The sequence below is a fragment of the Paramormyrops kingsleyae genome, chromosome 1 (genome assembly GCF_048594095.1).
Source record: "Paramormyrops kingsleyae isolate MSU_618 chromosome 1, PKINGS_0.4, whole genome shotgun sequence".
In the NCBI taxonomy this organism is placed as follows: domain Eukaryota; kingdom Metazoa; phylum Chordata; class Actinopteri; order Osteoglossiformes; family Mormyridae; genus Paramormyrops; species Paramormyrops kingsleyae.
The window spans coordinates 18,073,594-18,094,232 of record NC_132797.1 but is presented as its reverse complement, the minus strand read 5'-3'; the positions used below and the strand labels follow the sequence as shown (position 1 = coordinate 18,094,232).

Here is a 20,639-nt window from a genome sequence, read left to right as displayed (position 1 = left end):
TCTGTCTTCAAACGAATTTAATCAGGAACCTGCAAAGTGACTTCACACCAATCAAGTCACTTCGTCATACTACACAAGATTCAGAAACAGAAAGCAACTGCTGTGTTCCTAACGTAACAATTCACAGTACTCTTCTCACTACCATGATAGGATTGGCAAGGTATCGTTTCATTTCAGTAGGATCAATGACTTCGCACTCAACTTCTGCAAGGCCTCTGCTCCGGACACCCGCTAAGAAGCATCTGATGATTGAACATCAAAATCAGGCCGCTTGCTTGCATATGCTCTTTTGGCTAATTTTATTTCTCACATGCTGGTTGAGTTTTGAGCTATATGTAGAACTATTAAGAAAGTGAAGGCTGACACTTTGTGGAACACCATGCATTTTGTCATTGTGTGAGACTTATGAACGAGGGCAACTTGGTTTAACTGGTGTGTTGGATTTGAAGCTTGGGCCAAAAGCAGAAGACCAACATGTTTCCACTCGGTTTCGAACCGAGGACCTTTCGCGTGTGAGGCGAACTTGATAACCACTACACTATGGAAACAACTGACATACAATGGGTTCCTTCAGCAAAGGAAATTTTACGTAATCTGCCAATTGTCAGCGGCTCATCCTCTCATTGAATCAAATGTGAAAGACCAGCAGTTGGCCTCCTTTGCAATGCCGTCATGCCCACATGCTAGTATCAGTTCTGTCTTCAAACGAATTTAATCAGGAACCTGCAAAGTGACTTCACACCAATCAAGTCACTTCGTCATACTACACAAGATTCAGAAACAAAAAGCAACTACTGTGTTCCTGACGTAACAATTCACAGGACTCTTCTCACTACCATAATAGGATTGGCAAGGTATCGTTTCATTTCAGTAGGATCAATGATTTCGCACTCAACTTCTGCAAGGCCTCTGCTCCGGACACCCGCTAAGAAGCATCTGATGATTGAACATCAAAATCAGGCCCCTTGCTTGCATTTAGTCTTTTGGCTAATTTTATTTCTCACATGCTGGTTGAATTTTGAGGTATACAGTATGTAGAACTATTAAGACAGTGAAGACCGACACTTTGTGTAATGTCATGCATTGTGTCAGTGTGTGAGACTTATGAACAAGGGCAACTTGGTTTCACTGGTGTGTTGGATTTGATGCTTGTGCCAAAAGTAGAAGACTACCATGTTTCCACTCGGATTCGAGCCGAGGACTTTTCGCGTGTAAAGCGAATGTGATAACCACTACACTATGGAAACAACTGACATGCAGTGGCTTCCTTCAGCAAAGGACATTTTAGGTAATCTGCCAATTGTCAGTGGCTCATCCTCTCATTGAATCAAATGTGAAAAACCAGCAGTTGGCCTCCTTTGCAATGCCGTCATGCCCACATGCTAGTATCAGTTCTGTCTTCAAACGACATTAATCAGGAACCTGCAAAGTGACTTCACACCAATCAAGTCACTTCGTCATACTTCACAAGATTCAGAAACAGAAAGCAACTGCTGTGTTCCTAACGTAACAATTCACAGTACTCTTCTCACTACCATGATAGGATTGGCAAGGTATCGTTTCATTTCAGTAGGATCAATGATTTCGCACTCAACTTCTGCCAGGCCTCTGCTCCGGACACCCGCTAAGAAGCATCTGATGATTGAACATCAAAATCAGGCCGCTTGCTTGCATATGCTCTTTTGGCTAATTTTATTTCTCACATGCTGGTTGAGTTTTGAGCTATATGTAGAACTATTAAGAAAGTGAAGGCTGACACTTTGTGGAACACCATGCATTTTGTCATTGTGTGAGACTTATGAACGAGGGCAACTTGGTTTAACTGGTGTGTTGGATTTGAAGCTTGGGCCAAAAGCAGAAGACCAACATGTTTCCACTCGGTTTCGAACCGAGGACCTTTCGCGTGTGAGGCGAACTTGATAACCACTACACTATGGAAACAACTGACATACAATGGGTTCCTTCAGCAAAGGAAATTTTACGTAATCTGCCAATTGTCAGCGGCTCATCCTCTCATTGAATCAAATGTGAAAGACCAGCAGTTGGCCTCCTTTGCAATGCCGTCATGCCCACATGCTAGTATCAGTTCTGTCTTCAAACGAATTTAATCAGGAACCTGCAAAGTGACTTCACACCAATCAAGTCACTTCGTCATACTACACAAGATTCAGAAACAAAAAGCAACTACTGTGTTCCTGACGTAACAATTCACAGGACTCTTCTCACTACCATAATAGGATTGGCAAGGTATCGTTTCATTTCAGTAGGATCAATGATTTCGCACTCAACTTCTGCAAGGCCTCTGCTCCGGACACCCGCTAAGAAGCATCTGATGATTGAACATCAAAATCAGGCCCCTTGCTTGCATTTAGTCTTTTGGCTAATTTTATTTCTCACATGCTGGTTGAATTTTGAGGTATACAGTATGTAGAACTATTAAGACAGTGAAGACCGACACTTTGTGTAATGTCATGCATTGTGTCAGTGTGTGAGACTTATGAACAAGGGCAACTTGGTTTCACTGGTGTGTTGGATTTGATGCTTGTGCCAAAAGTAGAAGACTACCATGTTTCCACTCGGATTCGAGCCGAGGACTTTTCGCGTGTAAAGCGAATGTGATAACCACTACACTATGGAAACAACTGACATGCAGTGGCTTCCTTCAGCAAAGGACATTTTAGGTAATCTGCCAATTGTCAGTGGCTCATCCTCTCATTGAATCAAATGTGAAAAACCAGCAGTTGGCCTCCTTTGCAATGCCGTCATGCCCACATGCTAGTATCAGTTCTGTCTTCAAACGAATTTAATCAGGAACCTGCAAAGTGACTTCACACCAATCAAGTCACTTCGTCATACTACACAAGATTCAGTAACAGAAAGCAACTGCTGTGTTCCTAACGTAACAATTCACAGTACTCTTCTCACTACCATGATAGGATTGGCAAGGTATCGTTTCATTTCAGTAGGATCAATGACTTCGCACTCAACTTCTGCAAGGCCTCTGCTCCGGACACCCGCTAAGAAGCATCTGATGATTGAACATCAAAATCAGGCCGCTTGCTTGCATATGCTCTTTTGGCTAATTTTATTTCTCACATGCTGGTTGAGTTTTGAGCTATATGTAGAACTATTAAGAAAGTGAAGGCTGACACTTTGTGGAACACCATGCATTTTGTCATTGTGTGAGACTTATGAACGAGGGCAACTTGGTTTAACTGGTGTGTTGGATTTGAAGCTTGGGCCAAAAGCAGAAGACCAACATGTTTCCACTCGGTTTCGAACCGAGGACCTTTCGCGTGTGAGGCGAACGTGATAACCACTACACTATGGAAACAACTGACATACAATGGCTTCCTTCAGCAAAGGAAATTTTACGTAATCTGCCAATTGTCAGCGGCTCATCCTCTCATTGAATCAAATGTGAAAGACCAGCAGTTGGCCTCCTTTGCAATGCCGTCATGCCCACATGCTAGTATCAGTTCTGTCTTCAAACGAATTTAATCAGGAACCTGCAAAGTGACTTCACACCAATCAAGTCACTTCGTCATACTACACAAGATTCAGAAACAAAAAGCAACTACTGTGTTCCTGACGTAACAATTCACAGGACTCTTCTCACTACCATAATAGGATTGGCAAGGTATCGTTTCATTTCAGTAGGATCAATGATTTCGCACTCAACTTCTGCAAGGCCTCTGCTCCGGACACCCGCTAAGAAGCATCTGATGATTGAACATCAAAATCAGGCCCCTTGCTTGCATTTAGTCTTTTGGCTAATTTTATTTCTCACATGCTGGTTGAATTTTGAAGTATACAGTATGTAGAACTATTAAGACAGTGAAGACCGACACTTTGTGTAATGTCATGCATTGTGTCAGTGTGTGAGACTTATGAACAAGGGCAACTTGGTTTCACTGGTGTGTTGGATTTGATGCTTGTGCCAAAAGTAGAAGACTACCATGTTTCCACTCGGATTCGAGCCGAGGACTTTTCGCGTGTAAAGCGAATGTGATAACCACTACACTATGGAAACAACTGACATGCAGTGGCTTCCTTCAGCAAAGGACATTTTAGGTAATCTGCCAATTGTCAGTGGCTCATCCTCTCATTGAATCAAATGTGAAAAACCAGCAGTTGGCCTCCTTTGCAATGCCGTCATGCCCACATGCTAGTATCAGTTCTGTCTTCAAACGAATTTAATCAGGAACCTGCAAAGTGACTTCACACCAATCAAGTCACTTCGTCATACTACACAAGATTCAGAAACAGAAAGCAACTGCTGTGTTCCTAACGTAACAATTCACAGTACTCTTCTCACTACCATGATAGGATTGGCAAGGTATCGTTTCATTTCAGTAGGATCAATGACTTCGCACTCAACTTCTGCAAGGCCTCTGCTCCGGACACCCGCTAAGAAGCATCTGATGATTGAACATCAAAATCAGGCCGCTTGCTTGCATATGCTCTTTTGGCTAATTTTATTTCTCACATGCTGGTTGAGTTTTGAGCTATATGTAGAACTATTAAGAAAGTGAAGGCTGACACTTTGTGGAACACCATGCATTTTGTCATTGTGTGAGACTTATGAACGAGGGCAACTTGGTTTAACTGGTGTGTTGGATTTGAAGCTTGGGCCAAAAGCAGAAGACCAACATGTTTCCACTCGGTTTCGAACCGAGGACCTTTCGCGTGTGAGGCGAACGTGATAACCACTACACTATGGAAACAACTGACATACAATGGGTTCCTTCAGCAAAGGAAATTTTACGTAATCTGCCAATTGTCAGCGGCTCATCCTCTCATTGAATCAAATGTGAAAGACCAGCAGTTGGCCTCCTTTGCAATGCCGTCATGCCCACATGCTAGTATCAGTTCTGTCTTCAAACGAATTTAATCAGGAACCTGCAAAGTGACTTCACACCAATCAAGTCACTTCGTCATACTACACAAGATTCAGAAACAAAAAGCAACTACTGTGTTCCTGACGTAACAATTCACAGGACTCTTCTCACTACCATAATAGGATTGGCAAGGTATCGTTTCATTTCAGTAGGATCAATGATTTCGCACTCAACTTCTGCAAGGCCTCTGCTCCGGACACCCGCTAAGAAGCATCTGATGATTGAACATCAAAATCAGGCCGCTTGCTTGCATTTAGTCTTTTGGCTAATTTTATTTCTCACATGCTGGTTGAATTTTGAGGTATACAGTATGTAGAACTATTAAGACAGTGAAGACCGACACTTTGTGTAATGTCATGCATTGTGTCAGTGTGTGAGACTTATGAACGAGGGCAACTTGGTTTAACTGGTGTGTTGGATTTGAAGCTTGGGCCAAAAGCAGAAGACCAACATGTTTCCACTCGGTTTCGAACCGAGGACCTTTCGCGTGTTAGGCGAATGTGATAACCACTACACTATGGAAACAGCTGATATGCAATGGCTTCCTTCAGCAAAGGAAATTTTAGGTAATCTGCCAATTGTCAGTGGCTCATCCTCTCATTGAATCAAATGTGAAAAACCAGCAGTTGGCCTCTTTGCAATGCCGTCATGCCCACATGCTAGTATCAGTTCTGTCTTCAAACGACATTAATCAGGAACCTGCAAAGTGACTTCACACCAATCAAGTCACTTCGTCATACTTAACAAGATTCAGAAACAGAAAGCAACTGCTGTGTTCCTAACGTAACAATTCACAGTACTCTTCTCACTACCATGATAGGATTGGCAAGGTATCGTTTCATTTCAGTAGGATCAATGATTTCGCACTCAACTTCTGCCAGGCCTCTGCTCCAGACACCCGCTAAGAAGCATCTGATGATTGAACATCAAAATCAGGCCGCTTGCTTGCATATGCTCTTTTGGCTAATTTTATTTCTCACATGCTGGTTGAATTTTGAGGTATACAGTATGTAGAACGATTAAGACAGTGAAGACCGACACTTTGAGTAATGTCATGCATTGTGTCAGTGTGTGAGACTTATGAACAAGGGCAACTTGGTTTCACTGGTGTGTTGGATTTGATGCTTGTGCCAAAAGTAGAAGACTACCATGTTTCCACTCGGATTCGAGTCGAGGACTTTTCGCGTGTAAAGCGAATGTGATAACCACTACACTATGGAAACAACTGACATGCAGTGGCTTCCTTCAGCAAAGGACATTTTAGGTAATCTGCCAATTGTCAGTGGCTCATCCTCTCATTGAATCAAATGTGAAAAACCAGCAGTTGGCCTCCTTTGCAATGCCGTCATGCCCACATGCTAGTATCAGTTCTGTCTTCAAACGAATTTAATCAGGAACCTGCAAAGTGACTTCACACCAATCAAGTCACTTCGTCATACTACACAAGATTCAGAAACAGAAAGCAACTGCTGTGTTCCTAACGTAACAATTCACAGTACTCTTCTCACTACCATGATAGGATTGGCAAGGTATCGTTTCATTTCAGTAGGATCAATGACTTCGCACTCAACTTCTGCAAGGCCTCTGCTCCGGACACCCGCTAAGAAGCATCTGATGATTGAACATCAAAATCAGGCCGCTTGCTTGCATATGCTCTTTTGGCTAATTTTATTTCTCACATGCTGGTTGAGTTTTGAGCAATATGTAGAACTATTAAGAAAGTGAAGGCTGAAACTTTGTGGAACACCATGCATATTGTCATTGTGTGAGACTCATGAACGAGGGCAACTTGGTTTAACTGGTGTGTTGGATTTGAAGCTTGGGCCAAAAGCAGAAGACCAACATGTTTCCACTCGGTTTCGAACCGAGGACCTTTCACGTGTTAGGCGAATGTGATAACCACTACACTATGGAAACAACTGATATGCAATGGCTTCCTTCAGCAAAGGAAATTTTAGGTAATCTGCCAATTGTCAGTGGCTCATCCTCTCATTGAATCAAATGTGAAAAACCAGCAGTTGGCCTCTTTGCAATGCCGTCATGCCCACATGCTAGTATCAGTTCTGTCTTCAAACGACATTAATCAGGAACCTGCAAAGTGACTTCACACCAATCAAGTCACTTCGTCATACTTCACAAGATTCAGAAACAGAAAGCAACTGCTGTGTTCCTAACGTAACAATTCACAGTACTCTTCTCACTACCATGATAGGATTGGCAAGGTATCGTTTCATTTCAGTAGGATCAATGATTTCGCACTCAACTTCTGCCAGGCCTCTGCTCCGGACACCCGCTAAGAAGCATCTGATGATTGAACATCAAAATCAGGCCGCTTGCTTGCATATGCTCTTTTGGCTAATTTTATTTCTCACATGCTGGTTGAGTTTTGAGCTATATGTAGAACTATTAAGAAAGTGAAGGCTGACACTTTGTGGAACACCATGCATTTTGTCATTGTGTGAGACTTATGAACGAGGGCAACTTGGTTTAACTGGTGTGTTGGATTTGAAGCTTGGGCCAAAAGCAGAAGACCAACATGTTTCCACTCGGTTTCGAACCGAGGACCTTTCGCGTGTGAGGCGAACGTGATAACCACTACACTATGGAAACAACTGACATACAATGGCTTCCTTCAGCAAAGGAAATTTTACGTAATCTGCCAATTGTCAGCGGCTCATCCTCTCATTGAATCAAATGTGAAAGACCAGCAGTTGGCCTCCTTTGCAATGCCGTCATGCCCACATGCTAGTATCAGTTCTGTCTTCAAACGAATTTAATCAGGAACCTGCAAAGTGACTTCACACCAATCAAGTCACTTCGTCATACTACACAAGATTCAGAAACAAAAAGCAACTACTGTGTTCCTGACGTAACAATTCACAGGACTCTTCTCACTACCATAATAGGATTGGCAAGGTATCGTTTCATTTCAGTAGGATCAATGATTTCGCACTCAACTTCTGCAAGGCCTCTGCTCCGGACACCCGCTAAGAAGCATCTGATGATTGAACATCAAAATCAGGCCCCTTGCTTGCATTTAGTCTTTTGGCTAATTTTATTTCTCACATGCTGGTTGAATTTTGAGGTATACAGTATGTAGAACGATTAAGACAGTGAAGACCGACACTTTGTGTAATGTCATGCATTGTGTCAGTGTGTGAGACTTATGAACAAGGGCAACTTGGTTTCACTGGTGTGTTGGATTTGATGCTTGTGCCAAAAGTAGAAGACTACCGTGTTTCCACTCGGATTCGAGCCGAGGACTTTTCGCGTGTGAAGCTAATGTGATAACCACTACACTATGGAAACAACTGACATGCAGTGGCTTCCTTCAGCAAAGCACATTTTAGGTAATCTGCCAATTGTCAGTGGCTCATCCTCTCATTGAATCAAATGTGAAAAACCAGCAGTTGGCCTCTTTGCAATGCCGTCATGCCCACATGCTAGTATCAGTTCTGTCTTCAAACGACATTAATCAGGAACCTGCAAAGTGACTTCACACCAATCAAGTCACTTCGTCATACTTCACAAGATTCAGAAACAGAAAGCAACTGCTGTGTTCCTAACGTAACAATTCACAGTACTCTTCTCACTACCATGATAGGATTGGCAAGGTATCGTTTCATTTCAGTAGGATCAATGATTTCGCACTCAACTTCTGCCAGGCCTCTGCTCCGGACACCCGCTAAGAAGCATCTGATGATTGAACATCAAAATCAGGCCGCTTGCTTGCATATGCTCTTTTGGCTAATTTTATTTCTCACATGCTGGTTGAGTTTTGAGCTATATGTAGAACTATTAAGAAAGTGAAGGCTGACACTTTGTGGAACACCATGCATTTTGTCATTGTGTGAGACTTATGAACGAGGGCAACTTGGTTTAACTGGTGTGTTGGATTTGAAGCTTGGGCCAAAAGCAGAAGACCAACATGTTTCCACTCGGTTTCGAACCGAGGACCTTTCGCGTGTGAGGCGAACTTGATAACCACTACACTATGGAAACAACTGACATACAATGGTTTCCTTCAGCAAAGGAAATTTTACGTAATCTGCCAATTGTCAGCGGCTCATCCTCTCATTGAATCAAATGTGAAAGACCAGCAGTTGGCCTCCTTTGCAATGCCGTCATGCCCACATGCTAGTATCAGTTCTGTCTTCAAACGAATTTAATCAGGAACCTGCAAAGTGACTTCACACCAATCAAGTCACTTCGTCATACTACACAAGATTCAGAAACAAAAAGCAACTACTGTGTTCCTGACGTAACAATTCACAGTACTCTTCTCACTACCATGATAGGATTGGCAAGGTATCGTTTCATTTCAGTAGGATCAATGATTTCGCACTCAACTTCTGCCAGGCCTCTGCTCCGGACACCCGCTAAGAAGCATCTGATGATTGAACATCAAAATCAGGCCCCTTGCTTGCATTTAGTCTTTTGGCTAATTTTATTTCTCACATGCTGGTTGAATTTTGAGGTATACAGTATGTAGAACTATTAAGACAGTGAAGACCGACACTTTGTGTAATGTCATGCATTGTGTCAGTGTGTGAGACTTATGAACAAGGGCAACTTGGTTTCACTGGTGTGTTGGATTTGATGCTTGTGCCAAAAGTAGAAGACTACCATGTTTCCACTCGGATTCGAGCCGAGGACTTTTCGCGTGTAAAGCGAATGTGATAACCACTACACTATGGAAACAACTGACATGCAGTGGCTTCCTTCAGCAAAGGACATTTTAGGTAATCTGCCAATTGTCAGTGGCTCATCCTCTCATTGAATCAAATGTGAAAAACCAGCAGTTGGCCTCCTTTGCAATGCCGTCATGCCCACATGCTAGTATCAGTTCTGTCTTCAAACGAATTTAATCAGGAACCTGCAAAGTGACTTCACACCAATCAAGTCACTTCGTCATACTACACAAGATTCAGAAACAGAAAGCAACTGCTGTGTTCCTAACGTAACAATTCACAGTACTCTTCTCACTACCATGATAGGATTGGCAAGGTATCGTTTCATTTCAGTAGGATCAATGACTTCGCACTCAACTTCTGCAAGGCCTCTGCTCCGGACACCCGCTAAGAAGCATCTGATGATTGAACATCAAAATCAGGCCGCTTGCTTGCATATGCTCTTTTGGCTAATTTTATTTCTCACATGCTGGTTGAGTTTTGAGCTATATGTAGAACTATTAAGAAAGTGAAGGCTGACACTTTGTGGAACACCATGCATTTTGTCATTGTGTGAGACTTATGAACGAGGGCAACTTGGTTTAACTGGTGTGTTGGATTTGAAGCTTGGGCCAAAAGCAGAAGACCAACATGTTTCCACTCGGTTTCGAACCGAGGACCTTTCGCGTGTGAGGCGAACGTGATAACCACTACACTATGGAAACAACTGACACACAATGGCTTCCTTCAGCAAAGGAAATTTTACGTAATCTGCCAATTGTCAGCGGCTCATCCTCTCATTGAATCAAATGTGAAAGACCAGCAGTTGGCCTCCTTTGCAATGCCGTCATGCCCACATGCTAGTATCAGTTCTGTCTTCAAACGAATTTAATCAGGAACCTGCAAAGTGACTTCACACCAATCAAGTCACTTCGTCATACTACACAAGATTCAGAAACAAAAAGCAACTACTGTGTTCCTGACGTAACAATTCACAGGACTCTTCTCACTACCATAATAGGATTGGCAAGGTATCGTTTCATTTCAGTAGGATCAATGATTTCGCACTCAACTTCTGCAAGGCCTCTGCTCCGGACACCCGCTAAGAAGCATCTGATGATTGAACATCAAAATCAGGCCCCTTGCTTGCATTTAGTCTTTTGGCTAATTTTATTTCTCACATGCTGGTTGAATTTTGAAGTATACAGTATGTAGAACTATTAAGACAGTGAAGACCGACACTTTGTGTAATGTCATGCATTGTGTCAGTGTGTGAGACTTATGAACAAGGGCAACTTGGTTTCACTGGTGTGTTGGATTTGATGCTTGTGCCAAAAGTAGAAGACTACCATGTTTCCACTCGGATTCGAGCCGAGGACTTTTCGCGTGTAAAGCGAATGTGATAACCACTACACTATGGAAACAACTGACATGCAGTGGCTTCCTTCAGCAAAGGACATTTTAGGTAATCTGCCAATTGTCAGTGGCTCATCCTCTCATTGAATCAAATGTGAAAAACCAGCAGTTGGCCTCCTTTGCAATGCCGTCATGCCCACATGCTAGTATCAGTTCTGTCTTCAAACAAATTTAATCAGGAACCTGCAAAGTGACTTCACACCAATCAAGTCACTTCGTCATACTACACAAGATTCAGAAACAGAAAGCAACTGCTGTGTTCCTAACGTAACAATTCACAGTACTCTTCTCACTACCATGATAGGATTGGCAAGGTATCGTTTCATTTCAGTAGGATCAATGACTTCGCACTCAACTTCTGCAAGGCCTCTGCTCCGGACACCCGCTAAGAAGCATCTGATGATTGAACATCAAAATCAGGCCGCTTGCTTGCATATGCTCTTTTGGCTAATTTTATTTCTCACATGCTGGTTGAGTTTTGAGCTATATGTAGAACTATTAAGAAAGTGAAGGCTGACACTTTGTGGAACACCATGCATTTTGTCATTGTGTGAGACTTATGAACGAGGGCAACTTGGTTTAACTGGTGTGTTGGATTTGAAGCTTGGGCCAAAAGCAGAAGACCAACATGTTTCCACTCGGTTTCGAACCGAGGACCTTTCGCGTGTGAGGCGAACTTGATAACCACTACACTATGGAAACAACTGACATACAATGGGTTCCTTCAGCAAAGGAAATTTTACGTAATCTGCCAATTGTCAGCGGCTCATCCTCTCATTGAATCAAATGTGAAAGACCAGCAGTTGGCCTCCTTTGCAATGCCGTCATGCCCACATGCTAGTATCAGTTCTGTCTTCAAACGAATTTAATCAGGAACCTGCAAAGTGACTTCACACCAATCAAGTCACTTCGTCATACTACACAAGATTCAGAAACAAAAAGCAACTACTGTGTTCCTGACGTAACAATTCACAGGACTCTTCTCACTACCATAATAGGATTGGCAAGGTATCGTTTCATTTCAGTAGGATCAATGATTTCGCACTCAACTTCTGCAAGGCCTCTGCTCCGGACACCCGCTAAGAAGCATCTGATGATTGAACATCAAAATCAGGCCCCTTGCTTGCATTTAGTCTTTTGGCTAATTTTATTTCTCACATGCTGGTTGAATTTTGAGGTATACAGTATGTAGAACTATTAAGACAGTGAAGACCGACACTTTGTGTAATGTCATGCATTGTGTCAGTGTGTGAGACTTATGAACAAGGGCAACTTGGTTTCACTGGTGTGTTGGATTTGATGCTTGTGCCAAAAGTAGAAGACTACCATGTTTCCACTCGGATTCGAGCCGAGGACTTTTCGCGTGTTAGGCGAATGTGATAACCACTACACTATGGAAACAACTGATATGCAATGGCTTCCTTCAGCAAAGGAAATTTTAGGTAATCTGCCAATTGTCAGTGGCTCATCCTCTCATTGAATCAAATGTGAAAGACCAGCAGTTGGCCTCCTTTGCAATGCCGTCATGCCCACATGCTAGTATCAGTTCTGTCTTCAAACGAATTTAATCAGGAACCTGCAAAGTGACTTCACACCAATCAAGTCACTTCGTCATACTACACAAGATTCAGAAACAAAAAGCAACTACTGTGTTCCTGACGTAACAATTCACAGGACTCTTCTCACTACCATAATAGGATTGGCAAGGTATCGTTTCATTTCAGTAGGATCAATGATTTCGCATTCAACTTCTGCAAGGCCTCTGCTCCGGACACCCGCTAAGAAGCATCTGATGATTGAACATCAAAATCAGGCCGCTTGCTTGCATATGCTCTTTTGGCTAATTTTATTTCTCACATGCTGGTTGAGTTTTGAGCAATATGTAGAACTATTAAGAAAGTGAAGGCTGAAACTTTGTGGAACACCATGCATATTGTCATTGTGTGAGACTCATGAACGAGGGCAACTTGGTTTAACTGGTGTGTTGGATTTGAAGCTTGGGCCAAAAGCAGAAGACCAACATGTTTCCACTCGGTTTCGAACCGAGGACCTTTCGCGTGTTAGGCGAATGTGATAACCACTACACTATGGAAACAACTGATATGCAATGGCTTCCTTCAGCAAAGGAAATTTTAGGTAATCTGCCAATTGTCAGTGGCTCATCCTCTCATTGAATCAAATGTGAAAAACCAGCAGTTGGCCTCTTTGCAATGCCGTCATGCCCACATGCTAGTATCAGTTCTGTCTTCAAACGACATTAATCAGGAACCTGCAAAGTGACTTCACACCAATCAAGTCACTTCGTCATACTTCACAAGATTCAGAAACAGAAAGCAACTGCTGTGTTCCTAACGTAACAATTCACAGTACTCTTCTCACTACCATGATAGGATTGGCAAGGTATCGTTTCATTTCAGTAGGATCAATGATTTCGCACTCAACTTCTGCCAGGCCTCTGCTCCGGACACCCGCTAAGAAGCATCTGATGATTGAACATCAAAATCAGGCCGCTTGCTTGCATATGCTCTTTTGGCTAATTTTATTTCTCACATGCTGGTTGAGTTTTGAGCTATATGTAGAACTATTAAGAAAGTGAAGGCTGACACTTTGTGGAACACCATGCATTTTGTCATTGTGTGAGACTTATGAACGAGGGCAACTTGGTTTAACTGGTGTGTTGGATTTGAAGCTTGGGCCAAAAGCAGAAGACCAACATGTTTCCACTCGGTTTCGAACCGAGGACCTTTCGCGTGTGAGGCGAACGTGATAACCACTACACTATGGAAACAACTGACATACAATGGCTTCCTTCAGCAAAGGAAATTTTACGTAATCTGCCAATTGTCAGCGGCTCATCCTCTCATTGAATCAAATGTGAAAGACCAGCAGTTGGCCTCCTTTGCAATGCCGTCATGCCCACATGCTAGTATCAGTTCTGTCTTCAAACGAATTTAATCAGGAACCTGCAAAGTGACTTCACACCAATCAAGTCACTTCGTCATACTACACAAGATTCAGAAACAAAAAGCAACTACTGTGTTCCTGACGTAACAATTCACAGGACTCTTCTCACTACCATAATAGGATTGGCAAGGTATCGTTTCATTTCAGTAGGATCAATGATTTCGCACTCAACTTCTGCAAGGCCTCTGCTCCGGACACCCGCTAAGAAGCATCTGATGATTGAACATCAAAATCAGGCCCCTTGCTTGCATTTAGTCTTTTGGCTAATTTTATTTCTCACATGCTGGTTGAATTTTGAGGTATACAGTATGTAGAACTATTAAGACAGTGAAGACCGACACTTTGTGTAATGTCATGCATTGTGTCAGTGTGTGAGACTTATGAACAAGGGCAACTTGGTTTCACTGGTGTGTTGGATTTGATGCTTGTGCCAAAAGTAGAAGACTACCGTGTTTCCACTCGGATTCGAGCCGAGGACTTTTCGCGTGTGAAGCGAATGTGATAACCACTACACTATGGAAACAACTGACATGCAGTGGCTTCCTTCAGCAAAGCACATTTTAGGTAATCTGCCAATTGTCAGTGGCTCATCCTCTCATTGAATCAAATGTGAAAAACCAGCAGTTGGCCTCTTTGCAATGCCGTCATGCCCACATGCTAGTATCAGTTCTGTCTTCAAACGACATTAATCAGGAACCTGCAAAGTGACTTCACACCAATCAAGTCACTTCGTCATACTTCACAAGATTCAGAAACAGAAAGCAACTGCTGTGTTCCTAACGTAACAATTCACAGTACTCTTCTCACTACCATGATAGGATTGGCAAGGTATCGTTTCATTTCAGTAGGGTCAATGATTTCGCACTCAACTTCTGCCAGGCCTCTGCTCCGGACACCCGCTAAGAAGCATCTGATGATTGAACATCAAAATCAGGCCGCTTGCTTGCATATGCCCTTTTGGCTAATTTTATTTCTCACATGCTGGTTGAGTTTTGAACTATATGTAGAACTATTAAGAAAGTGAAGGCTGACACTTTGTGGAACACCATGCATTTTGTCATTGTGTGAGACTTATGAACGAGGGCAACTTGGTTTAACTGGTGTGTTGGATTTGAAGCTTGGGCCAAAAGCAGAAGACCAACATGTTTCCACTCGGTTTCGAACCGAGGACCTTTCGCGTGTGAGGCGAACTTGATAACCACTACACTATGGAAACAACTGACATACAATGGGTTCCTTCAGCAAAGGAAATTTTACGTAATCTGCCAATTGTCAGCGGCTCATCCTCTCATTGAATCAAATGTGAAAGACCAGCAGTTGGCCTCCTTTGCAATGCCGTCATGCCCACATGCTAGTATCAGTTCTGTCTTCAAACGAATTTAATCAGGAACCTGCAAAGTGACTTCACACCAATCAAGTCACTTCGTCATACTACACAAGATTCAGAAACAAAAAGCAACTACTGTGTTCCTGACGTAACAATTCACAGGACTCTTCTCACTACCATAATAGGATTGGCAAGGTATCGTTTCATTTCAGTAGGATCAATGATTTCGCACTCAACTTCTGCAAGGCCTCTGCTCCGGACACCCGCTAAGAAGCATCTGATGATTGAACATCAAAATCAGGCCCCTTGCTTGCATTTAGTCTTTTGGCTAATTTTATTTCTCACATGCTGGTTGAATTGCATATACAGTATGTAGAACTATTAAGACAGTGAAGACCGACACTTTGTGTAATGTCATGCATTGTGTCAGTGTGTGAGACTTATGAACAAGGGCAACTTGGTTTCACTGGTGTGTTGGATTTGATGCTTGTGCCAAAAGTAGAAGACTACCATGTTTCCACTCGGATTCGAGCCGAGGACTTTTCGCGTGTTAGGCGAATGTGATAACCACTACACTATGGAAACAACTGATATGCAATGGCTTCCTTCAGCAAAGGAAATTTTAGGTAATCTGCCAATTGTCAGTGGCTCATCCTCTCATTGAATCAAATGTGAAAGACCAGCAGTTGGCCTCCTTTGCAATGCCGTCATGCCCACATGCTAGTATCAGTTCTGTCTTCAAACGAATTTAATCAGGAACCTGCAAAGTGACTTCACACCAATCAAGTCACTTCGTCATACTACACAAGATTCAGAAACAAAAAGCAACTACTGTGTTCCTGACGTAACAATTCACAGGACTCTTCTCACTACCATAATAGGATTGGCAAGGTATCGTTTCATTTCAGTAGGATCAATGATTTCGCATTCAACTTCTGCAAGGCCTCTGCTCCGGACACCCGCTAAGAAGCATCTGATGATTGAACATCAAAATCAGGCCGCTTGCTTGCATATGCTCTTTTGGCTAATTTTATTTCTCACATGCTGGTTGAGTTTTGAGCAATATGTAGAACTATTAAGAAAGTGAAGGCTGAAACTTTGTGGAACACCATGCATATTGTCATTGTGTGAGACTCATGAACGAGGGCAACTTGGTTTAACTGGTGTGTTGGATTTGAAGCTTGGGCCAAAAGCAGAAGACCAACATGTTTCCACTCGGTTTCGAACCGAGGACCTTTCGCGTGTTAGGCGAATGTGATAACCACTACACTATGGAAACAACTGATATGCAATGGCTTCCTTCAGCAAAGGAAATTTTAGGTAATCTGCCAATTGTCAGTGGCTCATCCTCTCATTGAATCAAATGTGAAAAACCAGCAGTTGGCCTCTTTGCAATGCCGTCATGCCCACATGCTAGTATCAGTTCTGTCTTCAAACGACATTAATCAGGAACCTGCAAAGTGACTTCACACCAATCAAGTCACTTCGTCATACTTCACAAGATTCAGAAACAGAAAGCAACTGCTGTGTTCCTAACGTAACAATTCACAGTACTCTTCTCACTACCATGATAGGATTGGCAAGGTATCGTTTCATTTCAGTAGGATCAATGATTTCGCACTCAACTTCTGCCAGGCCTCTGCTCCGGACACCCGCTAAGAAGCATCTGATGATTGAACATCAAAATCAGGCCGCTTGCTTGCATATGCTCTTTTGGCTAATTTTATTTCTCACATGCTGGTTGAGTTTTGAGCTATATGTAGAACTATTAAGAAAGTGAAGGCTGACACTTTGTGGAACACCATGCATTTTGTCATTGTGTGAGACTTATGAACGAGGGCAACTTGGTTTAACTGGTGTGTTGGATTTGAAGCTTGGGCCAAAAGCAGAAGACCAACATGTTTCCACTCGGTTTCGAACCGAGGACCTTTCGCGTGTGAGGCGAACGTGATAACCACTACACTATGGAAACAACTGACATACAATGGCTTCCTTCAGCAAAGGAAATTTTACGTAATCTGCCAATTGTCAGCGGCTCATCCTCTCATTGAATCAAATGTGAAAGATCAGCAGTTGGCCTCCTTTGCAATGCCGTCATGCCCACATGCTAGTATCAGTTCTGTCTTCAAACGAATTTAATCAGGAACCTGCAAAGTGACTTCACACCAATCAAGTCACTTCGTCATACTACACAAGATTCAGAAACAAAAAGCAACTACTGTGTTCCTGACGTAACAATTCACAGGACTCTTCTCACTACCATAATAGGATTGGCAAGGTATCGTTTCATTTCAGTAGGATCAATGATTTCGCACTCAACTTCTGCAAGGCCTCTGCTCCGGACACCCGCTAAGAAGCATCTGATGATTGAACATCAAAATCAGGCCCCTTGCTTGCATTTAGTCTTTTGGCTAATTTTATTTCTCACATGCTGGTTGAATTTTGAGGTATACAGTATGTAGAACTATTAAGACAGTGAAGACCGACACTTTGTGTAATGTCATGCATTGTGTCAGTGTGTGAGACTTATGAACAAGGGCAACTTGGTTTCACTGGTGTGTTGGATTTGATGCTTGTGCCAAAAGTAGAAGACTACCGTGTTTCCACTCGGATTCGAGCCGAGGACTTTTCGCGTGTGAAGCGAATGTGATAACCACTACACTATGGAAACAACTGACATGCAGTGGCTTCCTTCAGCAAAGCACATTTTAGGTAATCTGCCAATTGTCAGTGGCTCATCCTCTCATTGAATCAAATGTGAAAAACCAGCAGTTGGCCTCTTTGCAATGCCGTCATGCCCACATGCTAGTATCAGTTCTGTCTTCAAACGACATTAATCAGGAACCTGCAAAGTGACTTCACACCAATCAAGTCACTTCGTCATACTTCACAAGATTCAGAAACAGAAAGCAACTGCTGTGTTCCTAACGTAACAATTCACAGTACTCTTCTCACTACCATGATAGGATTGGCAAGGTATCGTTTCATTTCAGTAGGGTCAATGATTTCGCACTCAACTTCTGCCAGGCCTCTGCTCCGGACACCCGCTAAGAAGCATCTGATGATTGAACATCAAAATCAGGCCGCTTGCTTGCATATGCCCTTTTGGCTAATTTTATTTCTCACATGCTGGTTGAGTTTTGAACTATATGTAGAACTATTAAGAAAGTGAAGGCTGACACTTTGTGGAACACCATGCATTTTGTCATTGTGTGAGACTTATGAACGAGGGCAACTTGGTTTAACTGGTGTGTTGGATTTGAAGCTTGGGCCAAAAGCAGAAGACCAACATGTTTCCACTCGGTTTCGAACCGAGGACCTTTCGCGTGTGAGGCGAACGTGATAACCACTACACTATGGAAACAACTGACATACAATGGTTTCCTTCAGCAAAGGAAATTTTACGTAATCTGCCAATTGTCAGCGGCTCATCCTCTCATTGAATCAAATGTGAAAGACCAGCAGTTGGCCTCCTTTGCAATGCCGTCATGCCCACATGCTAGTATCAGTTCTGTCTTCAAACGAATTTAATCAGGAACCTGCAAAGTGACTTCACACCAATCAAGTCACTTCGTCATACTACACAAGATTCAGAAACAAAAAGCAACTACTGTGTTCCTGACGTAACAATTCACAGTACTCTTCTCACTACCATGATAGGATTGGCAAGGTATCGTTTCATTTCAGTAGGATCAATGATTTCGCACTCAACTTCTGCCAGGCCTCTGCTCCGGACACCCGCTAAGAAGCATCTGATGATTGAACATCAAGATCAGGCCGCTTGCTTGCATTTAGTCTTTTGGCTAATTTTATTTCTCACATGCTGGTTGAATTTTGAAGTATGCAGTATGTAGAACTATTAAGAAAGTGAAGGCTGACACTTTGTGGAACACCATGCATTTTGTCATTGTGTGAGACTTATGAACAAGGGCAACTTGGTTTAACTGGTGTGTTGGATTTGAAGCTTGGGCCAAAAGCAGAAGACCAACATGTTTCCACTCGGTTTCGAACCGAGGACCTTTCGCGTGTGAGGCGAACGTGATAACCACTACACTATGGAAACAACTGACATACAATGGTTTCCTTCAGCAAAGGAAATTTTACGTAATCTGCCAATTGTCAGCGGCTCATCCTCTCATTGAATCAAATGTGAAAGACCAGCAGTTGGCCTCCTTTGCAATGCCGTCATGCCCACATGCTAGTATCAGTTCTGTCTTCAAACGAATTTAATCAGGAACCTGCAAAGTGACTTCACACCAATCAAGTCACTTCGTCATACTACACAAGATTCAGAAACAAAAAGCAACTACTGTGTTCCTGACGTAACAATTCACAGTACTCTTCTCACTACCATGATAGGATTGGCAAGGTATCGTTTCATTTCAGTAGGATCAATGATTTCGCACTCAACTTCTGCCAGGCCTCTGCTCCGGACACCCGCTAAGAAGCATCTGATGATTGAACATCAAGATCAGGCCGCTTGCTTGCATTTAGTCTTTTGGCTAATTTTATTTCTCACATGCTGGTTGAATATTGAGGTATACAGTATGTAGAACTATTAAGACAGTGAAGACCGACACTTTGTGTAATGTCATGCATTGTGTCAGTGTGTGAGACTTATGAACAAGGGCAACTTGGTTTCACTGGTGTGTTGGATTTGATGCTTGTGCCAAAAGCAGAAGACTACCATGTTTCCACTCGGATTCGAGCCGAGGACTTTTCGTGTGTAAGGCGAATGTGATAACCACTACACTATGGAAACAACTGACATACAATGGGTTCCTTCAGCAAAGGAAATTTTACGTAATCTGCCAATTGTCAGCGGCTCATCCTCTCATTGAATCAAATGTGAAAGACCAGCAGTTGGCCTCCTTTGCAATGCCGTCATGCCCACATGCTAGTATCAGTTCTGTCTTCAAACGAATTTAATCAGGAACCTGCAAAGTGACTTCACACCAATCAAGTCACTTCGTCATACTACACAAGATTCAGAAACAAAAAGCAACTACTGTGTTCCTGACGTAACAATTCACAGGACTCTTCTCACTACCATAATAGGATTGGCAAGGTATCGTTTCATTTCAGTAGGATCAATGATTTCGCACTCAACTTCTGCAAGGCCTCTGCTCCGGACACCCGCTAAGAAGCATCTGATGATTGAACATCAAAATCAGGCCGCTTGCTTGCATATGCTCTTTTGGCTAATTTTATTTCTCACATGCTGGTTGAGTTTTGAGCTATATGTAGAACTATTAAGAAAGTGAAGGCTGACACTTTGTGGAACACCATGCATTTTGTCATTGTGTGAGACTTATGAACGAGGGCAACTTGGTTTAACTGGTGTGTTGGATTTGAAGCTTG

General features: G+C 42.6%; 29 non-coding genes across 29 annotated transcripts; all 29 read right to left on the bottom strand.

The window, feature by feature from the left end:
* Nucleotides 1-475: 475 nt before the first annotated feature.
* On the bottom strand, nucleotides 476-548 carry trnav-cac (transfer RNA valine (anticodon CAC)). The gene has a single exon. It is a non-coding gene; the product is annotated as a tRNA-Val (tRNA).
* A 626-nt stretch (nucleotides 549-1,174) lies between these two features.
* Nucleotides 1,175-1,247, bottom strand: trnav-uac (transfer RNA valine (anticodon UAC)). Its single transcript has one exon. It is a non-coding gene; the product is annotated as a tRNA-Val (tRNA).
* A 621-nt stretch (nucleotides 1,248-1,868) lies between these two features.
* On the bottom strand, nucleotides 1,869-1,941 carry trnav-cac (transfer RNA valine (anticodon CAC)). Its single transcript has one exon. It is a non-coding gene; the product is annotated as a tRNA-Val (tRNA).
* A 626-nt stretch (nucleotides 1,942-2,567) lies between these two features.
* trnav-uac (transfer RNA valine (anticodon UAC)) lies at nucleotides 2,568-2,640 on the bottom strand. The gene has a single exon. It is a non-coding gene; the product is annotated as a tRNA-Val (tRNA).
* A 621-nt stretch (nucleotides 2,641-3,261) lies between these two features.
* trnav-cac (transfer RNA valine (anticodon CAC)) lies at nucleotides 3,262-3,334 on the bottom strand. The gene has a single exon. It is a non-coding gene; the product is annotated as a tRNA-Val (tRNA).
* A 626-nt stretch (nucleotides 3,335-3,960) lies between these two features.
* On the bottom strand, nucleotides 3,961-4,033 carry trnav-uac (transfer RNA valine (anticodon UAC)). The gene has a single exon. It is a non-coding gene; the product is annotated as a tRNA-Val (tRNA).
* Nucleotides 4,034-4,654: 621 nt separating this feature from the next.
* On the bottom strand, nucleotides 4,655-4,727 carry trnav-cac (transfer RNA valine (anticodon CAC)). Its single transcript has one exon. It is a non-coding gene; the product is annotated as a tRNA-Val (tRNA).
* A 626-nt stretch (nucleotides 4,728-5,353) lies between these two features.
* trnav-aac (transfer RNA valine (anticodon AAC)) lies at nucleotides 5,354-5,426 on the bottom strand. Its single transcript has one exon. It is a non-coding gene; the product is annotated as a tRNA-Val (tRNA).
* Nucleotides 5,427-6,051: 625 nt separating this feature from the next.
* Nucleotides 6,052-6,124, bottom strand: trnav-uac (transfer RNA valine (anticodon UAC)). The gene has a single exon. It is a non-coding gene; the product is annotated as a tRNA-Val (tRNA).
* Nucleotides 6,125-6,745: 621 nt separating this feature from the next.
* On the bottom strand, nucleotides 6,746-6,818 carry trnav-aac (transfer RNA valine (anticodon AAC)). The gene has a single exon. It is a non-coding gene; the product is annotated as a tRNA-Val (tRNA).
* Nucleotides 6,819-7,438: 620 nt separating this feature from the next.
* Nucleotides 7,439-7,511, bottom strand: trnav-cac (transfer RNA valine (anticodon CAC)). Its single transcript has one exon. It is a non-coding gene; the product is annotated as a tRNA-Val (tRNA).
* Nucleotides 7,512-8,137: 626 nt separating this feature from the next.
* trnav-cac (transfer RNA valine (anticodon CAC)) lies at nucleotides 8,138-8,210 on the bottom strand. The gene has a single exon. It is a non-coding gene; the product is annotated as a tRNA-Val (tRNA).
* Nucleotides 8,211-8,830: 620 nt separating this feature from the next.
* On the bottom strand, nucleotides 8,831-8,903 carry trnav-cac (transfer RNA valine (anticodon CAC)). Its single transcript has one exon. It is a non-coding gene; the product is annotated as a tRNA-Val (tRNA).
* Nucleotides 8,904-9,529: 626 nt separating this feature from the next.
* On the bottom strand, nucleotides 9,530-9,602 carry trnav-uac (transfer RNA valine (anticodon UAC)). The gene has a single exon. It is a non-coding gene; the product is annotated as a tRNA-Val (tRNA).
* Nucleotides 9,603-10,223: 621 nt separating this feature from the next.
* trnav-cac (transfer RNA valine (anticodon CAC)) lies at nucleotides 10,224-10,296 on the bottom strand. Its single transcript has one exon. It is a non-coding gene; the product is annotated as a tRNA-Val (tRNA).
* A 626-nt stretch (nucleotides 10,297-10,922) lies between these two features.
* Nucleotides 10,923-10,995, bottom strand: trnav-uac (transfer RNA valine (anticodon UAC)). The gene has a single exon. It is a non-coding gene; the product is annotated as a tRNA-Val (tRNA).
* A 621-nt stretch (nucleotides 10,996-11,616) lies between these two features.
* trnav-cac (transfer RNA valine (anticodon CAC)) lies at nucleotides 11,617-11,689 on the bottom strand. Its single transcript has one exon. It is a non-coding gene; the product is annotated as a tRNA-Val (tRNA).
* A 626-nt stretch (nucleotides 11,690-12,315) lies between these two features.
* On the bottom strand, nucleotides 12,316-12,388 carry trnav-aac (transfer RNA valine (anticodon AAC)). Its single transcript has one exon. It is a non-coding gene; the product is annotated as a tRNA-Val (tRNA).
* A 621-nt stretch (nucleotides 12,389-13,009) lies between these two features.
* trnav-aac (transfer RNA valine (anticodon AAC)) lies at nucleotides 13,010-13,082 on the bottom strand. Its single transcript has one exon. It is a non-coding gene; the product is annotated as a tRNA-Val (tRNA).
* Nucleotides 13,083-13,702: 620 nt separating this feature from the next.
* trnav-cac (transfer RNA valine (anticodon CAC)) lies at nucleotides 13,703-13,775 on the bottom strand. The gene has a single exon. It is a non-coding gene; the product is annotated as a tRNA-Val (tRNA).
* A 626-nt stretch (nucleotides 13,776-14,401) lies between these two features.
* On the bottom strand, nucleotides 14,402-14,474 carry trnav-cac (transfer RNA valine (anticodon CAC)). The gene has a single exon. It is a non-coding gene; the product is annotated as a tRNA-Val (tRNA).
* A 620-nt stretch (nucleotides 14,475-15,094) lies between these two features.
* Nucleotides 15,095-15,167, bottom strand: trnav-cac (transfer RNA valine (anticodon CAC)). Its single transcript has one exon. It is a non-coding gene; the product is annotated as a tRNA-Val (tRNA).
* Nucleotides 15,168-15,790: 623 nt separating this feature from the next.
* On the bottom strand, nucleotides 15,791-15,863 carry trnav-aac (transfer RNA valine (anticodon AAC)). The gene has a single exon. It is a non-coding gene; the product is annotated as a tRNA-Val (tRNA).
* A 621-nt stretch (nucleotides 15,864-16,484) lies between these two features.
* On the bottom strand, nucleotides 16,485-16,557 carry trnav-aac (transfer RNA valine (anticodon AAC)). Its single transcript has one exon. It is a non-coding gene; the product is annotated as a tRNA-Val (tRNA).
* Nucleotides 16,558-17,177: 620 nt separating this feature from the next.
* trnav-cac (transfer RNA valine (anticodon CAC)) lies at nucleotides 17,178-17,250 on the bottom strand. The gene has a single exon. It is a non-coding gene; the product is annotated as a tRNA-Val (tRNA).
* Nucleotides 17,251-17,876: 626 nt separating this feature from the next.
* On the bottom strand, nucleotides 17,877-17,949 carry trnav-cac (transfer RNA valine (anticodon CAC)). Its single transcript has one exon. It is a non-coding gene; the product is annotated as a tRNA-Val (tRNA).
* Nucleotides 17,950-18,569: 620 nt separating this feature from the next.
* Nucleotides 18,570-18,642, bottom strand: trnav-cac (transfer RNA valine (anticodon CAC)). The gene has a single exon. It is a non-coding gene; the product is annotated as a tRNA-Val (tRNA).
* Nucleotides 18,643-19,268: 626 nt separating this feature from the next.
* On the bottom strand, nucleotides 19,269-19,341 carry trnav-cac (transfer RNA valine (anticodon CAC)). The gene has a single exon. It is a non-coding gene; the product is annotated as a tRNA-Val (tRNA).
* A 626-nt stretch (nucleotides 19,342-19,967) lies between these two features.
* trnav-uac (transfer RNA valine (anticodon UAC)) lies at nucleotides 19,968-20,040 on the bottom strand. The gene has a single exon. It is a non-coding gene; the product is annotated as a tRNA-Val (tRNA).
* Between the last annotated feature and the right edge of the window lie 599 nt (nucleotides 20,041-20,639).